This window comes from Schistocerca piceifrons, chromosome 8 (genome assembly GCF_021461385.2).
Source record: "Schistocerca piceifrons isolate TAMUIC-IGC-003096 chromosome 8, iqSchPice1.1, whole genome shotgun sequence".
Classification (NCBI taxonomy): Eukaryota; Metazoa; Arthropoda; class Insecta; order Orthoptera; family Acrididae; genus Schistocerca; species Schistocerca piceifrons.
Genome location: NC_060145.1, coordinates 398,620,521 through 398,646,503, shown reverse-complemented (window position 1 = coordinate 398,646,503; position 25,983 = coordinate 398,620,521). Strand labels below are relative to the sequence as shown.

Below are 25,983 nucleotides of genomic sequence, written 5' to 3'. Positions count from 1 at the left end.
GTTTACAGGTATTGTGTGACTTTTCTTTCTAGAAATATACAAGTACATAGCATACAAACTGCGAGCGACTGCCATAATGTTGTTCTTATCGTCCATACCTTCTAATATGTAAAATTATTTTTGAAGTGCCAAAATGTATTAGAATAAGTAAAACGTCTATAAACGCTGTGCTGTACAATGTACTTGTAGTGGGACAGTCGCAATTCATGAAATCTTTGCCCGTGGCCTCTGGTCTGACGAGGAGCACTGCCGTCCTGGGTCCTTGGATAAACTATGAAAATCCGCCGCATTATGCCACACACAAACAGATCCAGACTGCAAGCAGATTGGTGAGACTAGATCCAATGGGCAGGGCTTGCGCATTAGTGGGAAATGATGGGCTTCAGATCAGCAGGCCCGATCCATTAGAGATACCCACAGAAATGGCCTGCGGTGTTGGCCTGTCGTGGAAATAAACTTGTGTGGCCAGCTATTTACATGTCACAGACACCGTGTTGATGAAATGAGATCACATTGATGAATCCATGCAACAGACAACTTGCGCAAATGCTCTGAGAATCAATACTAATGAGGACAGGTAGCAGCTCACTGCAAAGATGATCGCTGAGTTGCAGACAGGCACGCAGAACAATCACAACTACATTTTTGGCCATAAACTTTGTCAGAGAACAAGAGCATACACACATTCACACAGCCCCTCAGACACAACTCATGCATACACGACTGACATCTTTCGCTGCTACATCAACAATCTCTGAGAATCAGATTCAAACAAACCACTCCTCCCGCCTCTCTGCCTCTCATCGGCAACTGCTAGGCTAGTGGCAAGAAGTGGTGGCAGCACTGACTGCAAGCTGAGGAGTGTGGTAGGAAGGGGAGAAGCAGTAAGAATGAGGGAATAGACAAGTGGCGCACATACTCAGCTGTGCCCAGCCAGTGAGATTTTTGCATTTTATTTCCAGAACTTGTGGCAACCCTGTTGAAATACGTGTCCACAAATTTTGAACTTTATGAGCCAGTTTCTTTCGATTTTTTGTGGGTCTTTACTAAATCAACAACATTTCCTTTAATTTTTCTTGTGTTTTTCTTTCCAACATTTCCTTTAATTTTCTTCTTGTGTTTTTCTTTATCTCCTAGCTAATATTTTCTCATAGTTTATACTTTGTTTTTCCATATTAAACCTCACTGCTTGGAATTCCACTTTCATCTCCATTTTTAATTCTTCGATTACTTTCTCTTGCCTATCGCATTTTTCTACTTGCTTGCCTATCTAATTTTTTTCAATTCTCTTGAAAGTACTTTCTTGCCTGACAATTTTTCTACAAGTCTCTATTGAAGCTATTTCTGTGTTCGTCAATTTAGAATGCCTGACTTTGCTGCTATCTTGTCTTACCTCTAAATTTTCCTGTCTTATTTTTTGGGATGCATCCACCTTTTGTGTGCTTCCTTCCTTTGTTATATCTGTTATTCGAAACTTCTTGTTTAACCTGCCCATTTTTTCATCCTCGCAGTCTGACAAAGTTCTCCTACTTAATGTTAGCTCTCTCTACTAACAGTTTACAAAGTCCAGAATATTACAGAACACCCAGAAACAGTTAGGACTCATCACACTCAGTTTTGGCACTATTACTGCATACTGCAGTAATTCCAAATGCTCACCTACAGCACGTGTAATACATGTCATTTTTTGCTACTAACGGCTGTTGTGTATTGTGATGTTGCATCTGCTTGTAGCGTGTATGTTCATCGTGTACCGTGACTTGTCTTCTCTCTTCTTTTTTTCTTTCTTGTGGCAGTTGCATTAGAAGAGTAAAAACATTTCTCTGTAGCAGTCGTATCTGAAGATTTAAATGGTGCTGTCCTGCCATGCTGAGCCATTTGTAAGTCCCCTACCCTATATTTTGGATTAATGTTGGTTCTTGAATGTTGAATTCTTTAGCTTGGGGTACTTGTTTGACATTGTACTCTTGATTTTTAGAGCATTGGTGAGTCGTTTTACTATCAGATACACATATCTCCTTAATAAAGTACTTAACTGTGTGCCAAAGTGGCTTGTGCCATATCAAAGTCCTACACTCACTGCTCTACATAACTTAGTAAACTCACATGAATTTCGATAAAGGTTTCTCTAAATTAGAAACACTTTGTATTAAACACAGCATATAATATATTTTAAGTTAAGAGAGACTGGATCAAGGATGTCCAAAGTCTAACATTCACACAGTATCATAATTTGATTTGTGTTAGCCATTGTTTTTCAGAATCAGTCCAGTCACTGAAAAATATCACAGTTTATTCTTTTCACAGAAAACTGACTTGAATTATTAATTTCCATGCCTACTTTTCATGCACTAATGCATGACTGAGCACACTGTACCTGTCTGCAACCCACTCTGTACGCTCTCCAGGACTAGACTAGCTCGCAGAGAGGTTCCCGCTTCCTGCTTACAGATCATGTACGTGGATTGCTTGATTTAAATGCATTGTAACCATATTGCTCATACTGTATTATATTTCACATTCATTTTTCGTACTTTCTCATATTTAACACTAGAACAGTGGAGTTTCTGACATTCCTAAAACAGTGGAAATTGGTCATTTTGGCTCCATATAAAATATTTTCATATTTGGCTTAAACATGTACTTTGTGTTAGTGCTTGTTAAACCATATCTTTTTTCCAGATGTTCTTGTTCTTTTATTCGCTTTGAGTGCGATCATCACCAGCTGAAGTATGAATTTCTTCTTTTCCATTTTCTTGTTTGTTGCTACATTGTAGATGACCCATACATTTTTTGCCACCATGCCCAAGATGTTGTAGACAACATACATGGGCCGTCTCTTACATGCAACCTTTGTAGTATATATTTGTGTCATTTGATCAACCACATCCACTGCATACTTTGTTGTATTGAGAAATGTTATGGTTTCAGGTTTTTCCTTTTCTTCCTAGCATTTGCTACTTCAGCATGCAGTGTACTGAGAAGAATGACATTTTTGTTCTCCTTTCATTGGTATATAGTCATGGCGCAGTCTGTGTTGCCACTATGATGCATGATGGTGGTGGAGTGTATTTCAGCATACACTATGTGATCAAAAGTATTCGGACACCCCCAAAAACGTTTTTCATATTAGGTGCATTGTGCTGCCACCTACTGCAAGGTACTCCATACCAATGACCTCAGTAGTCATTAGACTTTGGGAGAGACCAGAATGGGGTGCTCTGCTGAACTCATGAACTTCGAATGTAGTCAGGTGATTGGGTGTCACTTGTGTCATATGCCTATACGCAACATTTCCACACTCCTAAACATCCCTAGGTCCACTGTTTCCAATGTGATAGTGAAGTGGAGATGTGAAGGGACACGTACAGCACAAAAGCGTACATGCCGACCTCATCTGTTGACTGACAGAGGCCGCCAATAGTTGAAGAGGGTCGTAATGTGTTATAGGTAGACATCTATCCAGATCATCACACAGGAATTCCAAACTGCAACAGGATCCACTGCAAGTACTATGACAGTTGGACAGGAGATGAGAAAACTTGGATTTCGTGGTTGAGCGGCTGCTCTTAAGCCACACATCACGACAATAAATGCCAAACGACGCCTCGCTTGGTGTAAGAAGTGTAAACATTGAATAATTAAACAGTGGAAAAACGTGGTGTGGAGTGACAAATCACGGTACACAATGTGGCGATCCAATGGCAGGGTGTGGGTATGGTGAATGCCCGGTGAATGTCATCTGACAGCATGTGTAGTACCAACAGTAAGTTTGGAGGTGGTGGAGTTACAGAGTGGGTGTGTTTCTCATGGGGTTGGCTTGCACCCTTTGTTGTTTTGCATGGAACTATCACTGCAGAGGCCTAAATTGATGTGTTAAGCACCTTCTTGCTTTCCACTGTCGAAGGGCAATTCGGGGATGGCGATTGCATCTTACAACATGACTGAGCACCAGTTCATAATGCACTGCCTGTGGCGGAGTGGTTACACAACCATAACAACCATAACATTGTTGTAATGGACTGCCCTGCACAGAGTCCTGACCTGAATCCTATACAACACCACTGGGATGTTTTGGAACGCCGACTCCATGCCAGGCCTCACTGACCAACATCGATACCTCTCCTCAGTGCAGCACTATGGGAAGAATGGGCTGCTAATCCCCAACAAACCTTCTAGCGCCTGATTGAACGTATGCCTGCAAGAGTGGAAGCTGTCATCAAGGCTAAGGGTGGACCAACACCATATTGAATTCCAGCATCACCGATGGAGGGCGCCACGAACTTGTAAGTCACTTTCAGCCAGGTGTCCAGATACTTTTGATCACTTAGTGTATGTGACTTTCTTACTTCATCAGGGATTTCATGGCAGATCTTGTTCACTGTTCCGAGTAATGCTGTTTTCTTTTCTTCAAGTTTCTCAGCAAATTAGGAAAAGTCATATGTCATTAATGAAGTAAATAAACTGTATATGACAATGAAGGGAAAAAAGTATGACAGGTGTCATTTTGATCACTTCTGCCATTGTAGTGTTAATGGAGAACTCCATTTCGGCAGAATTGCTATTCTACTTTATTACACCCTGTCACAGAATGAGTATGTATTTCTGCTTTGAATGATGTTGCTTCTTGTCAATGAGCATGGTTGGTTATAGAACTGTTGATATTTTTGGAAATATGGGGAAGCCAATATATCGATATTTAAAAAAATATCATTACAGCTCTCAATATATCAAAAACAGGTATTGATATATCGGTGGAAAAATATCAACATACCTGCCTACAAAAATATCAGCTGTACATTGTATACTAATGGTTTTAGAGCTGTATACTGAAGTACTGATTTATTGTTAGATATTCTGTAAATCAACAAGCTGGTAGCCTGCCTAACCTCCTTAGAGCAAGGATCCAAACGAAAACAATACATGTTCACGTTTGGCAATAACCACTTTGCTAACAATGGTAACTGCATGTCAGTGCCACAATAAAAAGTATCTGATGGGTCCATCATTCAGTTTCGTCACATATTGGATTTGTCCAGAACACGTCATTTCGTCTCCCCAGTTTTTCTCATCTCTGCAAACATGAGCGACCTACCAATTGTAGTGTCAAAACTGGGTGGTGAAGCTAAACATTGCAGTTTCTGTTCATAGCACTGAGCGCCAATTACGGCAACATTTCCCCTCACACATCTCCAATGACCAATCTTGTTATTTAAATTTTTGTTCATAATTTTCAGCAAATATTTTAGAAGACTGTCGATGTAAAAAAATAGCACAATAGTTTCATTATAATTTGTTTTTTAACGCAGCTGGTGTGCTGTTTCTTCACATCGGAAATCTTGTTATCCCAGTCATACTGTCACCCCCTCAGTGCAATCAGTTCTACCATGTAGTCAATGAGAAAGATTGGACATGATGAATGCTCATACAGTAGTAAGACTCCTTCACACAGTGAAAGTAAAATTGTAAAGAGCGACTTTTTAATATTTTCCAAAAATTGTGAAAAAAATATAATTTAAAATTAAAATATTGGCACTCGAAATTGCCGTTTTGATATAAATTTATCAATGTATCGGGGAAAATATATCGACGAAAGATATCAATACTTTTTGGAAAAAATATCAATATATCAATATTTTATCAACAGCCATAGTTTGTAGTATTATTGATGAAGTCTGTTATTATTGTGCCAGGTACTATTAGGCAGCAAAAATATTCTACACTGAAGTGCATATTTGTACATGGGATTGTGTGGTATGGTGCGAACATACTTCCACAGTACTGAATGTTATTAAACTTAGTAAACTCTAGTTATACAGGAGTCACCCTAAGAGCCAATGCTGAAAGCACGAGAGTATGTGTTATTTGGTTATAAATTTTCATTGGAGTGGGAATGGGAAGATGATTGCAGTACAATAATTTCTGCTAAAATGTATTGTTTGTAGTACCTGTTGATAATGGGTTAACAAATTTGCTTAACTGCTGAGCCACTTTTTGCATTTGCAAAGAAGAAAGTCTTAGCTTGCAAGAAGCAACACCATTCAATGCAGGAATACAAACTCATTCTGTGATGAGACATAACAAAGTACAATGCAAGTTATGTCAAAATCTGCTAATATGGAGTTCTCCACTAAATTCAAGAAAGCATCAAAAGTGGATGCAAACTAAAATAAAACAAGACACAAACAAGATACTTACAATGCATTTAAATCATGCAATTCACACATGGATTCATTATGCAAGAACAAATGTACACGAGTAGACAGAACACTAGGCAATGAAAGCAGCTTCTGTTTTATATGAAACAAAAACAAACACAGACTCATTTACTCCAAAAAATATTATGAATGCACGCAAAAATAAAGCAGACAAGCAACAAATTCTCCGTGCAGTTAAAAAGAGTGCAACACCTATTAGAAGTTGTAATCAGGAACACAATGTGATGAAACCAGCTCCTGTGTCACATCATGTCAGATGCCTTTTAGCTTTTGACATACAGCACAATTATTTCCTGTGGTTGAAATTTAAATATTGTATTATTATTATTATTACAGGATTAATCACTACAAAGATTAATTAATAACAACATCTTGTTGTATTCCTGTTATACTACTCCGCAATGTCAGTCTTCATGACAGTAATGCAGTCTCTGCAGTTATTCCACTTTTAATCTTTCCTTCAGCACAATAGTTTGTTTCCTTCACTATAAAATTACACTTTTCTTCATCAAGAAAAAACTGTAAATGTGCATCGGACAAATATTTGCAGGTAGATTGTCCAAAAGTGTATTGCCTGCTCCACAGTTACCCCACAAAACACTTCCCTGCACTTCACACCACTTTATTAGTGACTTAGGGAGCCCATCAGTACAAGATCTCTCTTCAGGTGACAGCTCACTTTCACTGTCTTCATCAGTGATGCTGAAACTTTGTTTGCCCTTTTGTGGACATATTCATAGTTTGCTTGTGTACCTTTTGTTCCTTCAAAGAAATTACTTCATCTCCATTATTACTCTCGTTTAAGGAAGGAGCACGACAGTCAGGGTCAGAATGATTGCCATTTCTGAAAAGTGATTCATCAGATAAGCTCAATTCCTCCAACCATTTTCAGATTTCCTCTTTTTATGAATCCATTTTCCATCAGACAACCACACGGTCTACACAAGCACTGCACTATGCCACGAATGTAAACAAAACATCAGTACTAGCAAGAAATACATACTGATGCTACACTGTAATCAGGTAATGTTTGCCTTTCATCCACTGCTGCCACTATCACAGAACTTTTCCCACTGGCATGTGGTGCCCATTTGTTTTCAATGCAGCTGTGATTGTATATGCACCACAAGCCAATACCCGTGATCCCTCGCGTGATCAAATATGATGCAGACAGAAAAAACAAAAAACTGATGTGTGTCATATATAAAGCAAAAAGCAATGAAAGTTTAACCAAAAAATCAGCAGTTTCAATTGTTTAAATATTATGATGGCTAAATAAAAAGAATCACACAAAGATTCCAAGATGAAAAAGAATGATAGAAGAAAAAATGAGAGCAACTGAAAAAGTTAAAGATGGTGGGTTAATTAACTGAATAAAATAATGCCAAATGTCATTCTGATATAGATTTAAAAATAAAAAAAATTCAACCCAGCGAGGCAAAAGGCAAATTCTGGAAAGCCTAAGTATAACTAACACAATAAAAAAATAAATAAAGGCCAAGAAAAAAAAGACAGCACAGATAAGTCATTAAAAGATCAGTCAAGACAAGGCACTAAAACCAAGAAATAAAAAAAGGTGGGAAGGATAAAGGCCGGAGAGGGGAAGTCGGGAAGAAGGGGGCAGGGCTGCAGCAGGTGAGGGGTGTCCCACCAACCCCTCAGGCTGTCAATGAGGTCAAAAAGCCCTACCTCACAGGGATGAATAGAAACCACTTTTGCGTGCAAAATGTAGCTCCAAGTCAGCCGCTTTGGCATCCTATGCCAGCATCAGAGGTAGCCGTCTCAAAGAAGCCAAATTAGGGCAGACTATGAGTAAGAGGGACACCGACAGGAGGGCTTAGCATCAGCAGTAAGGAGGATCCTCATGGCGGAGAATGTGGCCCCAGGTCAGCCGAATGTGGTCAATGCAGACGCAACAAAGGACAGTGGATCCCCTGTGAGAAGCACACGGGGGAAACTGCCACATGGTTGTAATTTCCCTAATTGTCCTCATTTTTTGGTGAGATCAGGGCAGACCATTCCGAGTTCCAGACGTCCAGAAATCGATGTGCATAAATGAGCAAAGGTCCATTTCTGGGACCCACATTTCCAGGATTAGCATCTTGATGGCCAGCTTGGCCAACTCATTCATTTCCCAAAATTCCAGTATGACCAGGGTCCAAACAAAAAGGACTGGTTGCCTAAATTCAGAGACAAGATCCTGGACAGATGTAACCAGCGAGTGAGGAGAGTACCACAGGTCTATAGCCACAAAACTGCTAAGGGAGTTACTACAAATTAGGATACTCATACCAGTGCAAGAATGAATATGGCTAAGGGCTAGTTTAATGGCCATCAATTCAGCAGTGAAGACACTGCAGTCATTTGGCAGAGAGTGGAGTTCACTGCACAGTGTGTGTGTGTGTGTGTGTGTATGCAAAGCATGCTCGTCCGCCAACTGTCGAGCCATCTGTGATTACGACTACCAAATCCAGATACATCTCAAGGATAGCCAAGAAGAGGCAACGAAAAATCGTGAGGTCAGAAGAATTTCTTGGACCAACGGAGACTTCTGGACAAATCCGAGGTCATGTATAAGCCATGGGGGCAGATGCAATGTCCCCTGACCATAGGCAACAATGGAGGAAGCTACAATTCCAAACACAGACACTGGAGGCATGCACCAATTGTAAATTCTGGTTAGCTGTTGTGGGAGGTGGAACTCCATTCCAGAGAAAAGTATACAGTAGTTGAGATGTTCAAGGAAGCTATGAACATGTATAATGTAATTCAGCAGCTGTTGTTAACGCCTGATAGGTACCTGAAAGACTCCAGCCTTGACTAGTAGGCTATTAAAAGGGCTAGTTCGGAAGGCTCCTGTCGCAAGTCGAACAACATAATGATGAATGGTGTCACACATCCGCAATGCTAAGGGTGATGCTGAACCACATGCATGACTCTCATAATCAATACGGGAAAGAATCAGGAACTTGTAGAGCGACAAAAGGGCAGAGTGATCTGCACCCCAGCTAGTGTGATGAGGCAGTGAAGTGTATCGAGGTGTTGCCAGCACTTTTGCTTATGTTGGCAAAGGTGCGGAAATCATGTCAGCTGGGAATCGAAGACCATCCCAAAAAGCAGTGCATCTCAACTACAAGAAGTAACTGATCGTCTAGGTCCAGGACTGAATGTGGGTGGGCACTACGATTCCGACAGAAGTGAATGACACGAGACGTGGCGGCTGTAAACCGAAAGCCATGGTTGACAGACCTAGACTGCGCGTTTTGTATGGCACCTTGTAGGTGATGCTCAGCAACACCCATACTATAGGGGCAATAATAAAGACAAAAATCATTGGCATATGAGGAGGGCGATACCGCAGAAAGAAGAGCCGCTCAGTACAGAACCCTGCAGAACCCCATTCTCTTGTAGATGGGGAGTACTAAGTGTAGCACCCACTTGAACCTGGAACATACCGTGCAACAAGAAGTTCTTGACAAAAATCGGGATTAAACCACAGAGACCATACTCTCAACAAAGTAAGGATGTGGTGATGCCATATCATGTCATAAGCCTTCTGTAGGCTGAAAAAGACAGTGATGAGGTGTTGATGACATGCACAGGTCATCAAGATGGTGGACTCCAGGTGAACCCAATTATCAGTAGCGAAGCAGCCTTTGCGAAAACTACCCTGAGATGCAGCCAAAAGGCCACGAGACTCAAGGAGCCAACACAGCCGCTTGCACACCATGTATTTGGGCAACTTACAGAGAATGTCAGTAAGGCCGATTGGGTGATAACTGTCCATCTCTAGCAGGGTTCTTACCAGGTTTCAGCACCCGAACTATCGCGGTTTCTTGCTGCTGAGATGAGAACTCATCCTCATTCCAGATCTGATCAAAGAGGGCAAGGATGTGACATTGACAACTGACTGAGAGATGTTTCAGAATTTAATAAATGAAAAGCACCAGTTTGCTTTTGTTCTAAAATATTAGTTTTATTGTGATAATCGGTTTTCCGCTCACAAAGCCATCTTCAGACATTTACTAAGTATTGTCACCAATGAAGTTACAATGCTTGCAAACAACATTGGAAGAGAAGTAACATGTCTAGACTGAAGCAGAAACATACTGTAAGTAACGTCTTTGACAGCGTGGTGGTAATGCAATGAAGAAGTAAAAAAATTGAACAATAAATAAATAAAACTGGAGTAGACAGGAAAAACTTTAACACAAAGTATGAACAGCATGCCTACATAACAGTTTCTACTAATAAACAAAACTAATAAAATAAAATTAGTACTTGACAAGGCTACATCAGGAGGTACAAAACATGGCGAGTTACATACAAACCAATTAAAAGAAGAAACAATTGTCAATGTAACTACAGAATACATTAGGAATGTAAGCAATATCAATAAGATAAACAGAAATAAATAAATGCAGGAAAATGGAGGCATCTGAGCGAACATAAGAGTAAATGCAATCTTTGAGGGTGTCGTGGTACTGCACTTTAACATTAACATTATATTCAAAACTGTGGCTATGTAACAGTTTGCATTGAATAAATGAACCAAATAAAATATAAAAAATATTTGATGAGACAATTACAAGAGGTGTTAAAAATGGACAGTAATACCCTTGACACACCAAGCTTGGTTGCAGTGGCCATTAGGGTGAATGTCTGGACAGCTTCTATAGTTTTTGTCATTTGTTCAGGCTTGTAATTTCTCTTGGGTTCAAAATCTGGAACAAGATGCTCCAGTTGTTCCAGTAATTAACACCGTACGGTAGACTGGAACCTAATTTACAAACCAGTCTTACATAACTCTCCTTAAAATTAACAGCTACAGTTGATCTAAATTTTAAAAGGTTGCTTGACTCCCTACAATATCACAGATCTGTCAACAATAACACTATTACTAAATTTAACTTCATTTTACATTTCCCATTATTTAATAAAATTGATGTAAATATCAAAGACTGGAGCATTGTCAAAGAATGGTGTTTCTACCTTATTGTTCAATTGGAGACTGTGATACGCAGTTATGAATATATGTGAAGATCAGTAGTAAATGGAAATGATTATCACACCAAAAGAACTTTAACTATTTGTTGAAAAGATGAGCAAATCTATTACCAGAGAAAACTCTATAGCTGCAGTGGGTACCATGATACACATTACAAGCTAAAACAAAATTAATAGTAAAGAAATTGAAGCTAGTCTCAAAAAATACTTTTTAGCTACATATATCAAGTGAAGACTGTATTACACAATTATCAATGTACTTGTGTATCATGAGTAAATCTTTATGGTAATCACAAAATGAACTTTATTTATCATAAAGAAAATGAACAAAGTGTCATAAGGAAAGTTCTACAACTTTAGTGGGGTCAATGACAAACAGTGTGATTTAAAAAAAACTTTAGAAAAAAAGATTGATAAATCAAGATTGTATTATAATTACCTCTGTAAGAGACTAAAAATAGCCAGTGCGAATTTTTAAAAAATGTTTATTATAGAGGGAAAAAAAAAAAAACCACGAACCTACTACGGTGTCGTAGCAGGCGGAGAGGTGATACTCCGACGTGGCGCGTCCCAGGTGGCGGATAGGGGGGTCCTCACCAGTTTACCGGCGGACTTGAGCGAAATAAAATAGCTCTCGCGGACCAAACACTAAACAACCTCTACGGCTAACAACCGTAGTTGTAACTCGGAGCTTGCTCCACACAAGGTTGACTACCTTTGAAAGTCAAACATGGAAGGAAATCTTTCAAGGAATAATCCACCGCTTGGAAATAACCAAGGAAGACTGCACTCGGATACGGTGGGCAGTCACCTGAAAGATAACTTGGATGAGTCGGAGCATCTGAAAATACCCAAAACGGACAGACGACCAAAACTCAAGACAGGACAAATAAACTACATTGCGACACACAATATAAATTCCCTCATACAACCAGGCAAACTCAAAATTCTGACGGATGAAATGGATCGCAAGGGGATTCTCATAACCGGACTTCAAGAAATGAGAAATACTTATCAGGAGCCGATAGAATCACAAGGATATAGGATTTATAAGGGAATACCAGGGAAAAGAGTCATGAAACAGTGTCCAGAATTTGGAACAGGATTCGTGGTGAGTCTGAAAATAATAGAGTCCATAATAGAATTTAAAGCACAATCTCCCAGGCTCTCAACATTAACTCTAAAAGCTGCAAATAAAATGTACACAATAATAAATGCCCATGCCCCGACAAATGATAAAAATAATAAAAAAGAACACAGAGAAGAGGTAGAAAAATTTTGGGAGCTCTTAGATCAAACGACGAATAACATTAATAAAAATCACATCAAAATTTTAATTGGAGACTTCAATGCCCAGTTAGGAAGGGAAAAGAGATATAGAGACATAATAGGGAAATGGACAGCACAAAGAAGAACAAACAAAAATGGCATAAGACTAGTGGAATTTTGCAGAAACCATGACATGATCTCAAAGTCGACGTATTTTAAGAGAAGACCAAGTAAACTAAAAACTTGGAAACATCCAGACTGGAAAAAAGGAGAATGGCAACTGGACCATGTCTGCATTGATAAGAATTACCACAAGGAAATTTACAATGTGAAAGTACTGAGAGGGACAGATACCAGATCAGATCATTACATGATAAAAATTAAAATTAAATTAACCCCATCAGCAAAGAAAAAATCCCACCAGAAGAAGAAGAGAACCTATGACCCTCATAAACTGATACAAAATGAGGATTATGAAGCACAAACCAGGGATATAAAAATAACAGATGATCTGGAAGAAATAATTCCCAAATTGAAACAAATAGCTGAACAAGTTGCCCCTATAAATCCAAGGAAAAAACACCAGTGGTGGAACGATGAATGTGATGAAGCAGTGTTGGATCGACACCAAGCCTGGTTAAGGCATCAAAATGAAAAAACAGAAAAATCATATTTGGAACTCACAAAACAAAGGAAGACAACACAAAAAATAATAAGGAGAGTTAAACGTCAGTACCAAAAAGATATACTTCTAATGATAGAAACAAATAGTGAAAAAACAAACTCAAGAGACTATTACAAAATATTTAGCAGATAATTACAAAGATATGATCCTCCAACATTAATGTTAAAAGATAAAGATAATAACCTAGCCCATAACAATAGTAAAAATACAGAAATTCTAGCAGAAACATTTAACAAGTTACTAAATTGTGAAGATCCCCCAGAACTTCTTCAGATAAACACAGAAACCCCAATTAAAACACCAGCAGAAAATATAAATCCACCTACAATTAATGAGGTCTACAGAGCTTTGAAAGAACTCAAAAACTACAAGGCAAGTGGAGAAGATCAAACGTTTGCTGAACTTTGGAAATATGCAGCAGAACCAGTAAAGATAGCATTACACCAATGCATAGTAAAAATCTGGAATGAAGAGAAATTACCAGAAAATTGGACTACTGCTATAATACATCCATTACATAAGAAAGAAGAAAAATCAAATCCAGACAACTAGGCCTATAGAGGAATTTCCCTTTTGGACTGCACGTATAAGATCATGTCAAGAATACTATACAACCGCTGTAAAGATCAATTAGAACTGGAACTGGGAGAGTATCAAGGAGGATTTAGATCCTGGAGAAGCTGCCCAGAACAGATAATCACCTTGAAGTTAGTTATGGATGTCTACAAAAGAAGGCAAAAACAACTAGTCATAACCTTTGTAGATTTCAAAAAGGCGTATGATTGCATCCATAGATCTTCAATGATGAAAATATTAAGGAATTTTGGACTTCATCCTAAATTAATAAAAATGATACAGTTAACCTTAACAAACACCAAATCCAAAGTAAAATTTAGAGGAGAAATATCTGAACCATTTACGATTAAAACAGGGTTGAGACAGGGAGATTGTTTATCACCATTGCTATTCAATTGTGCTCTTGAATATGTAATGAGAGAATGGTACAAGGAAAATCCTATGAATGTTAAAATTGGAACTAAGAAAGATAAAATAAACCTAAATTGCTTGGGATTTGCTGATGACCTAGCATTACTAGCTAATAATATTCGGGAAGCCACGAAACAAATAACAAGCTTACAAAATATAGCACAAAAATTAGGACTCCAGATATCATTTGAAAAGACTGAAATAATGGTAACGGATCCACTTGTAATAGATCACATCACAGTGAACAATAGGGAAATTAAAATAGTGAAACAATTTAAATACCTGGGTGAAATTATAACACATAAATTGGACGAGAAACCTGCATGGCGAGCAAGAACTAATAAAATGATAAAAGCTCAAAAACTAACATGGTCTACGTACAATAAAAAATGTCTATCAATTAAAACAAAATTAAAACATTACAAGACGGTGGTTCAACCAGAGGTTACATACGGAAGTGAAACTCTTTTTAAAGTCACCCAGAAAAACAGAATTGACAAAATTTTAAAAGTAGAGAGAAGAATTGCTAGAACATGCATAAATAAGAAATATCAAAAAGCTGGGCAATGGCGGATAGTTCCAAATGAAGTGGTATACAGAGAACTGGAGCCCATCACTTATACTATACGAAAGAAAAGGATCTCTTTTTGTGGTCACATTCTGAGGACACCAGAAACCAGATTATCAAGGAAAATTATTGAGGAACTCTGGAATTGGAAACAACAAGGAGGATGGCTTAAGGAAATAAGAGAGGATATGGAAGAACTGGAAATAACTCTGGATGATTTGCAGAACAAAACGCCAAATTTAAAGAAGTTGAGGGACACAGAAATAAGATTTAAACCAAAAATTGACAAACGACATACAATGAAAAGGGTATTTACAGATAAGGAACGACGAAAAGCATCGGAACGAATGAAGAGATACTGGGCCACTCGGAAGGGGAATATACCAAAGAAGAGGACCAGAAATGATTGACTGAAGTGGTCCAATGAGGCCGTAAAAGCAGAAGAAGAATAAGAAGAGGGCAAAAAGATTGATAAACCAAGATTGTATTATAATAACCTCTGTAACAGTAGAGATTAAAAATATGATTTCTCTCAGAATCGATGAAAATATGACAACAAATAGCACCATTAAAAAATGCAATTCAAAAGACACACCAAGATGTGACATTACAGTAGCGATTATCAATACTTAACTGACGGAGTTCGATGGTTCGTACTACAAATTTCTCGAGAGATAATAGCCGGTATTTACAAAGCAGGGCACCCAATATTCAAAAGAAAATGTGTGACGCATTACAAATGTGTGCGCTTCAGTTCTCATGTAGCCACAAAGAAAGAAGACTGATGGGGTTAGGTACTGGGATCTTGCAGGCCAAGGTGCAGGTCCTCCTTGGGCAATTGCCTAAGGTATGAGTTAAAGCTGCACAAACTTGTGCTGTAAAGTGTGCAGGGGCACCATCATTATACAATCACATACTACCTATGACATAAAGTGGAACCTCTTCCAAACCGTGGCTTACATTTCAAGATGGAGAAATACTGCTACTTGATAAATAAAATTATGAGTATTATATTAAATAACAAGCGGGGAGATTTTAGTAACAAAAAATGAAATCTGCACTTTCCTTCAATAAGATGATGTGTGCTGCTATTGAAAATCATCAGATTTTAGCCAAAGCAGATTGCTTCATGGTTACAGATTTTAATGAAATTTGACACAGTTAATACCTGCACTAAAGTAAGTTCGTATCTCTGGTACTGAAATGTGTAACCCCTGGGGAGGGCAGAGACTGCCCCAAAGTTACTAATTTGGCCATTTAAATAATAACAATAATAATAAAACTCATATGTGACAACCTAGGTCCTGTATGAAAACAGATACAGCCCAAATGCTTGTCTCATTAGAAAGCTAACACCTCTCCCTTGTAGGAAAAAAGCAATAACGCATTGCAGTGGTTGATGTTTCGGATGTGATACACATACCAATTGCTACACAAGTTATTTTTTCAAGTTTCCAATACTTTGTTCTCATTTGTGGATGACAGTACTGAAATATTTGGTATGTATAGAAAGGTGAGACGACCGAGTTCACTGAACAAATTCAGTTGCTTCACTTGCACACACACACACACACACACACACACACACACACACATATTTAGAAAATTCCGAAACTGTCAAAAAACATTATTTGGAAACCCCAAAATGTAATGTGTGCAAGGTCACAACATGCTGCAAATTGCCTCATTATGTAGCTTTTAGCTAAATTTAATTCCTCCCAAAATATCTATGAAGTACTCCAATGCATACTTTTTTTTACTGTACCCTAGAAATATGTATTTGTCAAAATGGACACTATTGCAACTGCCACAGAATTTTAGACAGGAGAGACATTATTCTCCAACATATTCAACCTCAATAAGTAGAAACACTGTGTTTCACACTCTGAACGTATCCATAATTATCTAAATAGAAAGTCACATACCTTGCAGACTGGTGACCTTTGTCATTTGTAGTGCTAAAATTGGAGTAGACCTATTTCAGTTTCAGTTGTCCAGCCCATATGCCACTTATAATGTTTGGCAGCGCATATGGTTTCAGGATATTCCTGAACTTCACCCACCTGTCTTCACTGATTAAAAAGTATGCTTTAGCTGGGCCAGATGGATTCAAGTGTTTTACCAAAATATCATAATACTCTTCAGAACAGTCCATATCAAAGGGAATGGACCTCTGAAAAGTGTTGTACACACAAACAATTTAAGCTTAAATTCTTGCAGAATCAGAAACACTGTGTTTAGCTCAAGATGTACAGCAGCCCTATATGCAGTGGATCATAACATATTGGTGTGTACACTAATTGGTGGAAACAGTTGAAGATTTCATACCCATTTTTTGCAATAAACCGGAATTGCTGAAAAGTAATCATTTTGTAATAAAGCAGCAATCACATTATCTAGCTTCACTGAAAGAAACTCTCGATTTTTCAGAGAATTATTCATTTCTTGTACAAGATGCAGCACAACCATGTCACAAGCAACAATCCCAGGCCATGGTGCATCCTTTTGTACTATATATACCAAAATCAGGTCAACATCATCAACTTCAAAGACCATTTGTATCTCATTCACTTAACAGCTGCAGTACATTATTATCGGAAAACCATTATCCCCCACACAAAAGGTGCAAGACTAAGCTTATAAAAAATTCACCATTTTCCAAATGGACATCATCTCAATATAAAAATTGGAAAAAATTTAAAATATCCGACAGTGCATTTTGAGGACTTTGGAATTGATGCTACCTGCGGCATTCCTTTGCCACTAGCCATGGAAATAGCACCTGTGATGGAGCTGAGCTGGAGCCAGTCAAAAGACTGGCTGCCACAAGTAGCCTCCACGAACTTCACACAACCAATCGTCACTGCACAAGCACTTTGAGATACGCATCCCAAGAGAGAATAGGGTGTTCACTTCTTCTATGTGTCATCAGAAGACATTGAAAATATGTAATGATGCTGTTTCACTGAATGAAAGGTTTGGTGAGTGCAGGACAATTCCAAACACCAGGCATTATCACCACTTTATACCTGCCAGAAAGGATGTAGTAAGATGTTCCAAACTTCAACCTTCATCAAACATGGTCTGGATTATCTCTCACATAACACAGAGGCACAACAGTCTGCAAAACAATACCAACAAATATTGCTGTGGCACGAAATCAGGCCATTTTCTTACATTATTTGTGTCTATAACTAAGTGGTACCTTGCCTTTGTTATAAAGATGTCCTGTATCAACCTGGACCAGCTAAAGCTTACTTTTTAACCAGTGAAGTCAGCTGGGTGAAACACAGAGACATTTAGCAAATATTGTGCCAAACATTATAACAGACAGACAACACACATTTTACACGACAACTGAAATTGAAATATTCCAGTTGATTACGAACTTTCAGCACTACCAAGAGCGAAAAGTATATTTAGATAATAATTGACACGTTTGGAGTGTGAAACATATAGTTCCAACTAATTCGGGTTGAATATGTTTGCAATACTAATGTTCCTCTCGAGTAAAATTCTTTGGTATTTGCAATATTGTCCTTTTCGGCACATACACATTGTCAAGGGTACAGCAAAAAAGTTATGCACTGGTGTACCACAAAGATATTTTAGGGGTAATTACACTTATAAGTTAGTTACACAATGACGCAACTGGGAGCATTTTGCGACCTTGTGCACACAGGAATTTGGAGGGGAGGGGCAAAACTGATTTTCAACAATTTTGTAAGTTTCAAAATTCAAAAAGTACTTTGCATGGAAATACGGAAGCGTCCGATCCCACCCGTCTGCTTTGACCCATGACGTCACAAATATGGCGGAAACAAAAACAAACACACACACTTTCCACAAGAAGCCTAATGACACTAACGGGACAAGCGCGGGAAATGAGGTGTTTTGGGTGGGGGGCAAACTAAATATAAACAAATTTAGACGCCTTGCGTAGCTACAACGTGTAAGTGAAGACAGCCATGCATGAATACCCACCCACCTCCCCAAGGGTCGTAACCCCTGCAACCCATAGAAAATATAGATGCTTCAGTAGCTGATTAGTGTTTTTTGTCTTTTTTTAAAAAAATCTCACGGGATAGAACGAACAGATCAGAAAGATAAATATAATAAACTAAAACAGAAATTCGAGGAAACAGATAATTAAAATAAGTAATAAATGTTTTTAAATTTTAAAAAATTCTCACGAGATAGAACGAACAGATCAGAAAAGTAAATAAAATAAGATAAAACAGAACTGGAAACAGCCACACTCCGCGCCGTCACAACGTCACACACGACAACAAACTTACGTCACGGGTCAAAGCCGACGCGTTGGATCGGACGCTTCTGTCGACCCCTTTGCATGCAGGTAAGACAACCAATTTGCTCAGTGAATTCAGTCTGATCACCATTCTGTACATACCAAATATAATTTCCATACTGTCACTGACAAGAAAGAAAAAAAGAAAAGAAAAAGAAGATGCAAACTTGCAAAACTGTACAGGTGTTAGGAGGTCACACATGGTGGCTTCATAATACAAAAGACAAATAAAAGCAGCCAAAACAATTAATTTGGGGGAGGGGGTCTAGTTCAGTCCATGGGGTTACACATTTCAATACCTGAGATATGAACTTACCTTACTGCAAGTAATAACTGTTTCAAATCTCATTAAAATCTGTAACCATTATGCAATCCCAATCTGATTATCTGCAATGGAATGACCCAGGTAAGATATTAGGCTTACTAGTAAATGAGTTGTGCCTACATTACCTGAGAAGGCATTCAACAAAAAAGTTATCTCAAACAAGCTAGAAATAAGTACTCTGAAGCAGTAGTGCAGAGCATTTTAAATAAATAGAACAAAAAAGAAGAACAAAGTAGTTGCCTGAATTAAGCTACTTGAAGATAGTTTGAATTAAGGATTTTACATTGAAACATAGCACATCAAGCAAAACCACAGTTACTGAGCTTTAAAAATTCACCACACACAACTCAACAGATTTAACAGGATTGAACTGAACTCAAAACTGTCCCTCACAACCTTCAGACGGTCAAAGCAAGCTTCAATTTTTTTAAGGCGCAATAATTTAAAGACTGAATGATCAAAACTTATCAGAATTTGCAATATTTGATAACCGCATCGACAATCAAATATTTGATATTAGGGAACAAACAATAAAACAATCAATCATTTAATATGTACTAACTATTTGATGAGATGTTCATACTGATCATCACGATATCTTGATACATTAATTTATAAACCAGGTTTGATTGAAGAATCATTAACGCACAATGGATGGTTCGGGAACACGAGTTCCGTAAAAGGTCTAACAAGAGATCGATTTTGGAAAGTATTTCGTGCCGAATCGACAGCGTAAAAGAAGAAATTAGAATGTAACCGGCTTTTGGAAAGTGTGATAGCCATGCCAGAGGAATACTAGTTTACGGGGAAAATTCTTGGAACAGACAGAAATTCTTAGTAGCTCATGAGGAATCGAAAAGAAATAGGCAATGAAGCAATAACAAACAAAATTTGACGTGTCAGAAAATACAGCTGTAATTTACTGTACATTCATAAGATAAACACTGAACTGTCTGGCAACTCTCAAGCGCTGTCACAATCATTAGACGCTCTAACTCACAAGAAACTTACCTATCACTCCAGGATTTGCTGCTCCTTTGCAACAGCCTCAAGCTCACAAGAAAAATATTGCTCCTCTTCCTAATTTTACGTCGTATTAAACCTTAAATTACAAGTAACAGCAGCTCAATAAAAACAATGACACATTTCAACAATGCTTATTTACAAAACAGTTATTCAATTGTTCACAGATCAAAGAACATCGTAAAGTCGTACAAAGTAACTAAAATATCATAGATACAATCTAGAGAAATGTATTATCAATCGCACCAACGATTATATTCCATTGACATCCAAGAAAAGTGATGATAGTTGGTCGCCACTAAGGTGACGAACCTGGGGTTACTTGTGGAACACCTTTACCCATTCCAAAAAATTGCGATGTCTTCTCGTGAATGACGTTCGTAACACCAGGGGCCAGTTCAGTTGTACAATCTCTGGTTAGCAGCTGGTTGCGCTCTATTCACGGAATAGCTCCAAAAACGCGTTGTGCGAACCCGGAATACACACTAACCGGAGACTAAACTCGAGATAACTTAAGCGGCGATTTTTAGCCGGTTAGCGAGCTTAACTGGAGAATACTGTTTCAAAATGCCACAGATAGTAACGGCTGCAGAGAACTATGGCGAGATTTTGGCTGATCTGCTCATGAGAATGAGGAAGGAAAAGAAAGAGAGATGACACCGATTCCGAACTTATATCCAGATTTGGCATATCAAAGGAAGCTCTACTTCGTATTGTACGTGAGAAACTGTGTATTCGACGAACATATGAGACTATTTCTCCGCTTACTTAAACAATATGTTTATTTTTTAGTAAAATGCATACGATTTCAGTACATCGTGTATTCCATCGTGTTATTTTTGTAAATCAGGAACATTAATATGATGATTCGTACGAAAATAACTATTGTTTATCTGGCGTGTGTTCCAATTGCTGCAGTAAGGAAAAGGACTGTTTCGTTTTATTTAGCAGACAGTCTCATAAAGACATAACCAAATCGAAAAACCACACCAGTCATGTAAATTATTTGTATTAACAGCAGTTTCTGTTTTCGATAAACATCGATTTTTCGAGTTGCAGAGAGTTTTGATAAAACAGTAGTGTCCCAATTTCACCAACAACAGAAAAAATTGTTCTACACTGCTTTCTATTGGGAATGCTCTTTTTTGTAAACCCCACAGCAGTGTCGGAACAAATTTCCAACTTTTAATGAAAATATTAGGATCACAGGCTTATTAACGCTTCAGGGTAAGTACATTGTCTCCCACTTACCAGTATACATTGAAGCCAGTGAATACTCAGGGCTAAGCATGCCACAGTAAGATTAAGAGGAAAGGTAGCTTTTTTTCCTAAGGTGATGCTTCCTCAGTAATAGAACATAGCTATTGTTTCTCAGTTTTTAGTGTTATCTACACAAGCCCACCCACATTTATCATAAAGTAATTGATACATTTGTATGTTATAAGGGCAAAACAGTTACTGAATCTGCATAGCTGTACTATGTGAAAGGAATGCCTGGGATACTATGTTTTAACTCTGCTTGAATATCAAGTTATTTTCATTGTTCTCCTTTGTCACACTCTAACTACTTAAAGTAACCAAAATTGAAATATCTTATATTGTACTTGTGTTAAGTAGATTTTTCCTGAAATTGATTGTTTATTGTAATAAAAATTTTGAAAGCACGCTAATATAGCTAATTCACTCAGCCAAATCTATAAAATATTGTTCACTCTTATCTCCCAAAAGAACAATAACTTTTCATCTCTTAGTGAATGTTTTGGAGCAACAAAATTGTACAACACATAACATTCTTCCCACAAACATGTAAATAATTTGCGTTTACTCAAGCCGAGTTTCACACAGTAAAAATAATAGGAAATTCTTTTTTTAAAGAAAGCCATAGCAGATAGCTGTTGTATTTTTCAGTTATTAGTATTATCCACATAACCACATACATGTTTATCATAAAGCAATTACCTCTATCAAACAATGGAAAATCGTGGATGGAAAGTCACAATTTATGAAAAAGGAAAGTTGCCATTCAACATATAGCGGAGATACTGAGTGGCAGAGAGGCACAACAAAAAGACTGCTATAAATGAAGTTTTTGGTCTGTAAGGCTTTCATCAAAAATACACACACACACACACACACACACACACACACACACACACACACACACAAACGCAACTCACACACATATGACTGCAGTCACAGGCAGCTGTAACGACACATTATCTCTTCTTGATGCAATAATTTACCAACAGCCGTATTTTATTTTATGAACTTCTATGTGCTACCAGTTTCGGCATTAGATTGATGCCATCTTCAGGACTCACTCGTCATAGTCGTAAAATCGCTATACACGGAAGGAACCACATAGCTGGATCCTGAATCAAATCGTCCTGCAACAGCTCTTACTGCAAAAGAGCTACTACAGACACTCAGCTACTACAGACACTCAAATATTTTGCCTCTGCTGATTTCTTTGTCTACTGGTGAGTTCATTGGTACTGGCAAAGGGACAGGCAGAATGATTATTGACACTGGACAACATGCACAACAGACAGTTTTTTAATTATTGTAGTTTTCTGGCGTAATGAAAAGAAAATAAAGTAAAAAATGTTTATGGATTGATATATTTTTATTCTGAAATCATTTCTTTATGATCCTTTTTTGAACCAATACAGTTCTTTCATCTTTCCCTGGTTCTTGTCAAGTTACTTTTGAAGCAGCACCATCTGCAACTCTGCTAATTCTTTCACATTTGAGAACAGGTATTTTTATTCTGAAAACGAAACTAACAGTTCTAAGCTGAGAAGAAAAGAAGGAAGAACACAGTAAAGGTCTCACGTCTCCAGTTACTTACCCTTCCCTTCCCAGATTATATACAGATGTTAGAGATGATTGCACAAGACAAAATTATGCATCAAATATTTCCTGAAACATTTATGATGAGATACAATAACAGCAGCCTCCAGTTTGATATGTGCCATAGGTACTTTCCTACAATGGGGTTATAAAAAAGACAATGGTTGCTTGTTGTAAATGTTGGCATCTTATTCTTCATATATACCCTCAACATAGCTAATAATCACCACATCATAGAAACATAATTTATATGTGCTTAAGAATTGCAAGAGTGGATGCACAAATAGTGTTCAATAATCAGCAAGAATTTTTCTGCGTAATACTCATTGCTACTCTAATGAATTAACTATTCTAAGTCGTAAATACAAAAGCAAGCTAACCAGTAACACCTTTGAGAATTTTCAGTCAAATCAATCTCCATGATGTCTGTGTTGTCATTGTTTGTTGGAGAGACTAAAAGGAATAACTATTACAGAAAGCACACATCATTCCACAGCTTCTATTTATGTGCCTACTTACAGTTCACTACCATACTGCTACGTTTGATGGAATACTATCATGCTGAAAACATCTGAACTTAACTGACTGTGGCATCATTTTGTTGAGAACTTTATCAAATCGTGTATTTCGTTGCACACAATTTGTAACTTACATTCCACATATGGAACACCACCAACCTGTAACCTCTGCTACCTTCTCTGTGCATAATATTTACATGTTTCTTTCCTTAAATAATAATAATCGCCCATCTGTTACATCTGCTCTGTCGGTCTATCTGAATTTGTTTGTAAATGGAGACTCTTGCATATTTTTTCTATACTTTATTCGGAAATATAGAAAGATTTCTGGTAAAATAACTAATATCTTATCATGTAACTAAATTCAAGATAGATCGTTATAAATGTAAGTGCCCTACCAATTTAGTTAATGTTTTGCTCTAATACTTTCATTGAATCAGAGTGCAGCATTTTTTGTATTTTTGTATCAGCATCAATCTATCCTCAGAAGAAAAGTTTTGCGATGTGGAACGCTTATCACTCATGTTTGACATGCTAGTCCAGCAGATGACGATATGAAGTGAGGTACACGAAAATACCCAGAGTGATCTTCAGCTGTTGCCAACTTAACTGGACATGAACGCCATTCTGGGAATAACTAAACCAGGAATAAAATGACGATGTACAATTCGCACTCAAAATTAACATGTGGTTAGTATATTCCTCGGTTACTAGTCCAGGATTTATCCCAAGATTGTACAACCGGCTCCATTTCAATATTTTATATTAAGCCTACTTTCAATATGCAACTAAAAAACGCCACAGCAAATCACACAATGGCAGATATGTCAGAGGCACCGAGTTGCCATTTCTACATACTCCTGTCAAAATTCCAACTGCAAGACATTAAACATGGCGCCAATGGATGTTATTCAAACTGTCATTGTTGTTATTCAGGTTATTTCATTGGTATTGAGCATAGAATCCAATAAGGAGAAGAGAATGCATAACTATAGGTTCTGAAAACTGATTTTTCCCAGAAGTAACACTAGGGCATCAAAAACACTTATAAAGAAAGAGGCATTCTTAAATGGAGACCTCTTGTTGAAACACTCCACATAACAAAATTAAATTTCGAGTAATTATTCATCTGTATATCGAGCTGCATCAAAAAATCTGATGCGTTAGCGATACAGTATTTGTACAAATGAAACTACAAGTGATGCTTTCATATCTGCTATCTGACAGTTGCATTATTTGTCCAATGTTTATAGCATATCCTCAACACTACAGTTTCAATGTTCTTGTGTGGGTTGTTGGATGCTATTTTCAGTGCCTTGGAGGCTTATTTGCAAGCTAATATTTTCACTGCACATTAGCTAAATCTGTACTGAATTATGAAGTTACACTTTGACAAACGAGCTAAAAGACACTGTAATACAACTGATTACTTTTATTTAGAGGTATTTTTTGTAAACTAAATCTGAAATTATACTGCCAGCATAAACGTTGGTACCACCTTTATCAAGTCCACTTTGCAAGTGCTTAAGAGCACTGTAGGTGCCAGTATATGGAATCTGTATATACTGGCAGCACTTTATCAATTTTCCCCATTCGAAGAATTATGTAAGCTGTTCTGCGACTACAAGTCACCTCCACTAAGCACTCAATAAACACTAATTCACGCTGGCCATCACGACACCTTCACATCAAGGCTGCACCACATAAAGGTGTATTCACATTGTCTGTCACGTTATGACATGTCAAGTCAATTCAAGTCTCGTGATATCAACTCGTAAAGCAGTCCACTACTGTTTTTTTCTGGGGAACTGGAAGCTGATTTTCAACTGTTTCCATGTGTGAAGTTCACATACGCAATTTGGTAGCATATATATGTGGATGTTAGAGTCCACATTTGTACGAAAATGACATTGATTGGTCTCAAGGATTTCTAGATTGAAAGGATATTGTGTATAATAGAGAAGGAAGACAGAAGTGCAAAAAACACATAAAAAGGAGTGTGTGTTCGAAAAAATATCATTACATGGTACAAAAAGAGTATTTCATACACTATGCAAGGCGATCCAGACAGAGAAATGTTAATTTTATATTTTAGGAAGTCGAAGCATCAATTTTTTTCAATTGTTACATCAAATCGCACCCAGAATCGCTAAAAAGAACACCGTGTTACAAGCTGCCATCACATCATCGCTAGTGATGTGCAAATTTTTGTGGCATAGTG

The 25,983-nt window shown here is 37.7% G+C and overlaps 1 protein-coding gene across 2 annotated transcripts in view; it reads right to left on the bottom strand.

Moving 5' to 3' along the window:
- LOC124711495 (lebercilin) overlaps positions 1-20,539 on the bottom strand; it is a 181,904-nt gene extending 161,365 nt beyond the window's left edge. For both annotated transcript variants that reach the window (XM_047241605.1, XM_047241608.1), the window contains exon 1: positions 20,380-20,539. The gene's annotated coding sequence lies outside the window, so the exon portion shown is untranslated. The remainder of the gene's footprint in view (positions 1-20,379) is intronic.
- Between the last annotated feature and the right edge of the window lie 5,444 nt (positions 20,540-25,983).